At 37.0% G+C, this 8962-nt stretch overlaps 1 pseudogene; it reads right to left on the minus strand.

Annotated features, from left to right (window-relative positions):
* Positions 1-254: 254 nt before the first annotated feature.
* On the minus strand, positions 255-8962 carry LOC134632965 (carbonic anhydrase 4-like; annotated as a pseudogene).

Consider the following 8962-nt stretch of genomic DNA (forward strand, 5'->3'; position numbering starts at 1 on the left):
AGCACAAAACAGCAAGGTGCAAGATGCTAGCAAGAAGGGTATACATGAAATGCCATAACCAAATGGTTGGTATAGTATACAGAAACATCTGTGCCGAATATGCTTCGAAGTCCTGAGGTCAAAATGGGAGATGCCCCCTAAGGTGGTCGAGAATGACTGAGCTAAGATCCTGCGGAACTTCCAGATACAAACGGACAAAATAGTGATGGCTAACCAACCGGAAGTAGTCGATGTGGACAAGCAGAGGAAGATGGTCATGTAATGATACTGAATGACAACATCAGGATGAAGGAACACGGGAAGCTGGAGAAGTACCAAGGTCTCAGAGAACAGCTCGAGTAGATGTGGAGGGTGAAGGTAACAGTGGTCCCAGTGGTAATTGGAGCACTCCGGACAGTGACTCCCAAGCTAAGCAAGTGGCTCCAGCAGACCTAGGAACAGCAAAGATACTGCACAGGAAACTCAAGCTCCCAGGCCTCTGATAGAGGACCCGAGTTTGAAGGAGCTTTAAATTCCCTCCTCGCTTTATATATATTATATCAAGCATGTAAGTGAAATGAACCCTAGCAGACATGAAGATTCAGACCTGTAGCGTCATACAAGAATCACACATTTCAATTTTAAACAAGTGTTTGTTTGTTTTTTTATTTAAACTGGCTAGAAGAATACATTTTCCACTACTAAAGCACAGTGTTTGATTTAAAAATATACTGTTATACTTTGCTTTTTGTATAGCAAACACATCACCTTTACTAAAGAAATAATTATGTTTTTAATTAGTGATTGTTTTTTTCTCACAAGATATTTTTTGATGAAGTAAAAGAAACAGCTATTTTATAGCAAGTGCAGAAATATTTTTGTTTGGTAATCTCAGTTTCAAGGTTTAATATCATGTAAGTATGACATTAATCCCCTCAAAGTTTTATAAGCTGCATTTCTGCTCACGATAAAATCAACCAATAATAATACATTGAAAGTAATGACAATTACATATTCAAATGTCACCAATGAAAAACCACTTTCCAAGCTAACATATAAAGAACCTAATAAGTGCAGCACAGTATATATTCTTCACAGCAGTTCTTGGCTGATCCAAATTATATAAAATAGACACAGATGCTGCGTGCCAGCAGCAGAAACCATAACAGATGTCGAGAAGCACTGGCTACAGATCCACTGCTCCCACGAACGCTGCCAGCTGTAGTTAGGATTGTTCTGGTATGACGGGGCTGTGTGGGTCGATACACATTGAAATATCCTGTTTGATTAGGGAACATCTTCATCTGGTGGATTTAAAGGGAAAAAAAACATATTTAATGTTCACATCATTATTTGATGTCTATGTTCCTGCACTGGAATACATGCCCCTGGTTTATTGGTGCAGAAGTGTAACCTGTTATGTAATCTGCTAACTGTTGGCGCCTGTCATGGAAGCCTCATAAGGGTTGATGAAAAGGTGAACTCACCTGATGCACATACAGATTGCCAAAGATTGTGTTGAACTGTTGAAGACAGTCACATGTTTTTCCTCTTCCTGCCCAGCACTGATTAGTGATATACTGAGAGCAGCTCATTTCACAGATAACTGAAAGCTTCATTCAAACCAGAGGAAACTGAGCAGATGAATCACTTTACCTGAACCAACATTATATTGATTCTATTTGAGCGTAGTCTGTCATAGCTTATTGTGCCGTGGTGCAGTTTTATTGTTACTCTAGCATTAATAAACATCATTGCATCTCCTTGTTTCACATTATTGCTATGAAAAAAGTATGGTATTTTCTTACTTTTATGATAGTAAATGCACTTTGCTTTTCAGTGTGTGTTGTTAAGGTCAACTATCACAATCATACTTGATCTTGGGCACTGATTTCAAGTCAATCAAGTTTCCTAAAAACTGTTCAATACAGTTATCAAGTCAAGAAAAGCATAAAAAAAAATCAATATTTACAGTGAAATGTAGTTAGCATTTATTAATTAAGAATAGTTTCCTACATGATATATGCATGTTGGTATGTGTGACAGTTATTCCAACTGAAGGCCAAGGATCATGTGTTTCTGATACATTCTGTTTTTAGGAATGTTTCTTTTGTGATATAAAGTTGCCAACTTTAATGATATAAAACATACCATAGCTTCTCTCTGCTTTTCTGGGATTAAACATGCTTTAAACTTGGCTACAGATCATGACCTGCCACTAAAGAGAAGGGAGACATTTTGGATTTTCACACGACCAGCTGCCCAAAGGACTGAACAGTGAACTTTAAATGTAATGTCATAGTTAATATGGTTTGAGTATGTTCCTACAGGGTCAGTCATAATTATTTGTCCTAATAAAGTTAAACACAATAAAAGTTTAAAGTTGTTAATATTCATTCATTAAAGATTCCTATTATTATATAATTAATAATATTTGCACTGAATAAACCTACATTGTTTTAAATCTATAGTGTGTTGTAGTATCTCTATAGATAATGAGGAACTAGTAAAAAAAAAAATCACTGTTTAGTCACTGCCCAGGGGATAGATATTTTAATATTTTATATGATACATTTCTTCTTCATCATTGGTTTAATCAATTTAATGTGTTAGCAAAGTGATAGCAGACCTGTACCTTCAATCCCTCAATCAGAACAGAGTATATTGCCTTTAGATGGAAATTAATGAGATAATGCATCATGCTAACGTCTAAATCCATAAACTCTCAGCTTAAGTGGCTGAGCGGAATGTCACATGGAATACACATTACCGACTCTCTACCATCAGTATTACTGTTTATTTCAAGTTACAGCTGTTGGTTCCAATGTTTAAAAATTGCTTAAGAGTGACAAAATGTGTAATTTTGTAAAAAGTAAAAAAAAAGGCTTGTTCCTCTATAGTGCTTTTTGAGAACTCAAAGTGCTTTATACAACTTGCCTCATTCATACTCACTCACACAAACACTTTTTTCTATGCTTTTTCTAATTAAGTGCTTTCTGCTGTTCACACACGTTCATATTCGGATAGGTGCATTGGAGAGCAACTTGGTGTTAGTATCTTGCCCAAGGATATTTGGCATGCAGACTGAAGAAGCCAAGGATCAAACCACCAACCTTCTGATTAATGGATGACCTACTCTACCTCCTGAGCTACAACCACCCCCAAAAAGCATTTGTTCCCTGTCTAGGTGCCTCTTAATAACAATCAGCCTTCTCATTGTGTAAACGCAATTCAGTACAAAGGGAATATAGTAATTTTAACCACTGTACATAGAAATGTCAAACATTTGTATTATTATTCCCATTTTTCTTCATCTGGCATACTATACAAAGGACTCAAGGCTAAATTACCTTTTTAAAATATCTGACATTACGTATAACTTACCAGGTTTAAGTCCACATTGATTGACTCTTTAAAGATTGTCCAGACAACTGCTTCACTGCATAAAGGTGTGGTTAGGGAGCCACTGCAGTGGTAGTATTCATGGCGGTTCACATCGCCAAGCAAGTCATCAATCGAGATATCGTCTGTGACCGTCACTGTTGTACCTGCAAGGGAGCGAAAATGCAGTTGCAGTGATCTGCTTAGGTCCTCATTTAGAATTTTGCTTTTACATTCAACAAAGTACATGTGTGCTCACCAACTTTGTGGATCTTTGAGAGATAGCTGGTCAGTTTTTTCCAGGCGTTCGTCTTAGATGTTAGCACTGATGTGGGATGTGTCTATCGAGACAGTTATATTGGATAATTAGAAAGAAACTCAAACATATGGGTTGTAGTTTAACAAACTTAAAAATTTAAAACATTAAAAAACATACCGTTGCTGTTCCTGATACAGTGCTCCCATGAGAGGTTGTCTTGGTAGTATGGGTGGACTGTAAAATGGACATTAAGACAAAGTGTTTACGGACAGCTTATGCTTTCTTCATAGACCTATCAATCACTTCAGGTTTTTTTTGTTCACTTTTCTCAGATTTCTGTGGAATTCTAATGATCTTTTAGGTCAAATGAGCAGAAAATAGAAATTTTCTACTTTAACTATCAGAAATGGATTTCTGTCCTTGAAATAAAAACTGTCATCAGCCACCAGCATGAACTGCACTATCAATCAACAACACTGAGTGCCTGGGACAGTGATAACATAACTTTGTGCGTAGAGCAGGTAAAAATGGAAACTGTTTGTCTTTAGATGAAATACTGATATAGTGTGGTACGTGATGTCACCTGTCAGTCAGTGGAAAGTGTCATTTGGAATTATTTCTGCCCTGTTCACATTGCAGATCCCATCAGAAATTTAAGTATAGTAGAGATTTAGCTTTTTCTGACATGTACATGTTTGGTACATTTATTACAAGCAGTCAAAAGTGTTTGATACCAATACAGCACATATACTATTGTTAACAGTTTCACTTGTCCAAGTTTTACCTCAATACAAAATCCCAGCACTGCCAAGCCATCAGGTGCCTGTAGTGCCTGATCCAGGGTTAAATCCTTTCTCTTGCTTTCAATGTGCATCTGGACAAGAAAAAGAATCAATGGAATGAAATATAAACAGGCTATGTGTTTGGTTAAAAAAAAAAGCTTAATCTTTGTCACTACCTCCATCGGGTATCTTATTGAGTTCACAGTATGCTCTGAGCCTTCAGATGTATCTGATGTGTCACCCCAGTGAAGGTGGAACTGTAGGATGGTATAGTCATGCCCCAAACCTCCTCCTGACACCTGCATCAAATTTTTCACCAGTACACACTTCACTGGAAGTTGTTTGAGAACAAAAGAAGAGAATATTCCAAACATACTCTTTGATTTCTGTGAAACAGATTGTCATTGTAATGTAACATCTTGTAATGATGTAAATAAGAATGTTTACATCAATCATATCGAAAACAACTGTGCATAAAAAAAAACCCTTCAAACCTGAATGGCCTGTGTTGGTGATCTACTTGATAGCATGCTTGTCATCAAAATGTTTAAATATGAAGGCATCAAGATTGCTGTCTGGCACAACATTGTTTGTGTTAATGTTGATGGGTGACTGATATGTACTGCCACAGTGGGAGCCGGGCAGAAGGTACCAAGAAGGTGGAGTGACAGCTATTTGCAGAAAACATTTTTAGGACAAGTCAAACTCAAAATGGAGTATAATCTGTATAAAACTCTACAGCTAAATGTGTTGAAAATGGAAAATGGTCATATATTTAATGTGCCAAATGTGCCAATCGGAGTCATAAAAATGTATGAATCATTTATGTGTTTTGCAGCTTACAGGGAGGCAGAGGAGTTCCAGGGGAGGCATACACGTGACGTTTATGAAGAGGTTGTGTAGGTCGGTAGATATTAACCAGCTTTGTTTCCATGGGAAACTTCTTAATCTGAGAACAGATTACCAAGGTTTCATCCACTGTAATGTTACAATCAAAAATGCATTTTGAAATTGTTAATATCTCTTGGTGCCCTGGCAGCACAGACAAACACTTCTTTACTTCTAGAGTGTGACTGAGTAGTGCACATTCAGAGAGCCTGTACTTTGGTGTAAGAACAAGGAAACATATCTTTTTTAATCATAACTGAAAACAGACAACATATCAAACGTTTTACATGGAAAATATACCATTCTAAGAAAAAAAGGTCATTTTGAATTTGATGGCAGCAACACATCTTCAAAAAATGACACAAGACTATGTGGCATCCTCCCCTCTTATAACAACAGTCCAGAAACATCTGGGAACTAAGGAAACCAACTGCTGCACTTTTGTAAGGGGTAAACTTTGGCCATTCTTTTCATGATACTCCAAATGTGTAAAAGATCTAGACTCAAGCCAGACTACAGCACCCAGACTCCTCTATATTATGAAGTCAAGCTGCTGTAATAGATTTAGTATATGGCTCTATATAGTAATTGGAAATATGCCAGAGCTTCCTTGGAAAAGATGCCATCCAGATGGAAGAATATCAAGATTTTAGTATCAGTGTTGCCCTTCCGCATCTGCAAGCCATCAATTTCATAAGTGCTAATGTAACTGTGTACAACCAGACATGCAGGCTTTTGAACTGGGTGCAAATATCATTCCAGCTGGTCCCTCTTTTCTTTAGTCTAGAAGCTGCAGCATCCATGTTGTCTAAGTTGTCCCATTTCAGATTTTGATTTATCTGACCACAGAACAGTGCCCCACTTGGCTTCAGTCCATTTGAAGTTAACTTTGGTCCAGAGAAGACAGCAGCATTTCTGACAGAGTTTTAACCTAGATTTGTGTATGGCATGGAGAACCGTGTTCACAAACAGTGATTTTCTTAACAGAATCATGACTGTTTTAAATGCACAAAGCCTGAGGGCCTGAAGATCACAGGCATCCACAGTGATTTTTGGCTTTTGCTGTTTTGACCCCTCTGCTTTCTTCTACTGCTACTGTGGGGATTTGGTTGTGAACTGAGTCAAACATACAGCACCATCAGACTGCATCTCCATAGCTCAGTCAATGAATTTTCAATTTGAACATTGGTTAATTATGGTTTGGTATTGTAATCCCGAAGTCTAAAACGTAGTAAACATCAGAAGATGAATGTCTTTACTGCTTGTTTTATCAACACACCTAAATTTAACAAAGACACTTTTTTCATCTCAAGATGAGTTGCAACCAGAGGCATCCTTTAAAAACCTTCAGCTCTTGTGAGGTTTCAGAGAACAAAATTAAATAAATAATAATAATGCACAAAATTGTCTAATATTTTTTTTAAAAAAAGGAAATGCCCCACCTACTGAGGCGTTGGTGCATTTAGTCACTGAGACTGTGAACCAGCTGCCTTATTCATATTGTAATCCAGGTTCTGGACATCTTAAATCTTGCCCCTGACAATTATCCTCAATATAATGTTTAGAAAATCTGTTCTGAAGTCTTACTGAAAGAAAGCAAATCAAAAAAAAGAAAGAAAAGAAAATAGGGGAAAAAATCAATATTAAATGCAAAACTCTAATAATTGTGGTGGAACTCTCAGATGTCATCCTCCTATCACGCCTGTTAAATCCAGGCTGATGAGGTGCTTTATAATCTTACAGCGTATGCACACAAAAGTGTTGTAAGAGATTTATATACTCATTGATGCCTTAAGTTAAATTCAATGAGTCATGCATCTGCTGAGTCACCAGACAAGTATAGGGCCTACGCCTCACTAACTGCAGACAGCTGATGGCCATCAGGTAGATAAGGTGAAAAGAAAGACTTCACGTGTCATTCTGTTACATTTGCATGACTCAGGATTATCTGTTTATCCCACACAGTCACATGCAGTTTGCCCAACATTTATCTTGTTGATACAGTCAACGCAAATAACATAAATAAAAAGGCATGATTATCAAACACAATAATCAAAGCAGACACCAGCATGTACCAGTGTGTTCCATCGGTATGTCACGAGTGCTTGGCTGCATGTTTCAGAGTTTGCTTCTGCAAATGTTTGTGATTCCAACACAGACTGGATAACAGAAGAATTCCATTTGCCACGAGTCATTTACAGGTCAAGCTATTCACTATAATTAAGTGATAAATTAACTGATATCTAATACATAAATTAATATAAGAAGCTTTTTCTTCAGCATTTTATCATACAGCTTGGACTGTTTAGTTAGTTGTGTTTGTGTTAAAAGGTGGAGAGAACATTCATATTTGCAGATCCCCTTACATTCACTAAACATGATCTTTGCTCCTCTTATGCTAAAGAGAACTCACCAGTTCACTGTTGACGTGGATTGGCTCATGAAAGATTGTCCACACGACTGCTTTGTTGCAAGTAGGCATGGTCAGGGAACCCATGTATCGGTAGAACCTTGCTCCCTGTGGAAAGATTAGAATGAAAGAGGCTTGAATTTAAAAGGATAAATAAATGTAATCATAAAGTGATTTGCATTTTATATTCACTTCAGTGCATGTTCACAAAAGTCAAGAGGCATGGTTTGTCAAACTTTACAAACTTTACAAACTTTTATCATTTGACTTCAAAAATAATTCCACATACAGACAAAGAAGTCAAACACAAATTTCCTTTAACTATTATTATACTACAACAACAATGGCAGGCCATTCCTGTAAACTACAGTTTTCAATATTCATTTAGAACTGTAGTGAAACAAAAGACCAACCCTTGTCGGTGAGGTTTGACAGGTATGATGTAAAGTTCACCCATGGCTCTGACATGTCCACAGCATCTGTTGCCTTTAGGGAGAACACAAAATCACTCCTGAAATATTACTTTCAGAATGTGGACTTCAACTCTACATTATGCATGAATGCTAATTATGTTAATATTTAAAAGCCGTCTATGTAAACCAGTTTTGTAAGTGTCGCCTATTTAAAAATAGCAGCGTGAAGTCTGGGGCATACAGACATTTATAAAAAACCCAAGTACAGCATATCCATCTGGATGCTCTGGAGGGGCAGTGAGACCATCCTTCTGAGTGACTATGTACATCTGGAAGAGAGTCCAACAATTTATAAGGCAAAGCAAAATATAGAAAAGGAGTTTAGATGCCAAGTAATGAAGAAACATTGTGCCTCCATTGGATATCTGTGCTTGTCAATTGTGTGCCCTGAGCCTGGATTTTTTACATCACCCCAGTGAAAGTGAAACTGAAGTGCGGTATATGTTCCACTGAGTCCACCTCCACTCACTTTAACTTAATTTCCTTTCAATGTGCACTCCACTACAAATGGTATAGATTGTTGTAACTTGGAAAACTTTGTATGTTTATGCAGTTTTAGTTAGATTATAAAGAACATAAACATATTTAATTATGACAGGGATGGCTTTGAAGCCTTTCTTGAGTTCTATAATATACTACATAAATGACATTTGCTATTACTCGGTGCTCAAAAATACTTTTTCTCCGCCAAATTTATAAAATGCATTTTCATTTTCATTATTAGCAGTAAAGTATCTCAAAAAGCAAATCAACTTAAATACTTGAGTACTTTGGGTACCTGTATGTCCAT

This window comes from Pelmatolapia mariae, linkage group LG8 (genome assembly GCF_036321145.2).
Source record: "Pelmatolapia mariae isolate MD_Pm_ZW linkage group LG8, Pm_UMD_F_2, whole genome shotgun sequence".
In the NCBI taxonomy this organism is placed as follows: Eukaryota; Metazoa; Chordata; class Actinopteri; order Cichliformes; family Cichlidae; genus Pelmatolapia; species Pelmatolapia mariae.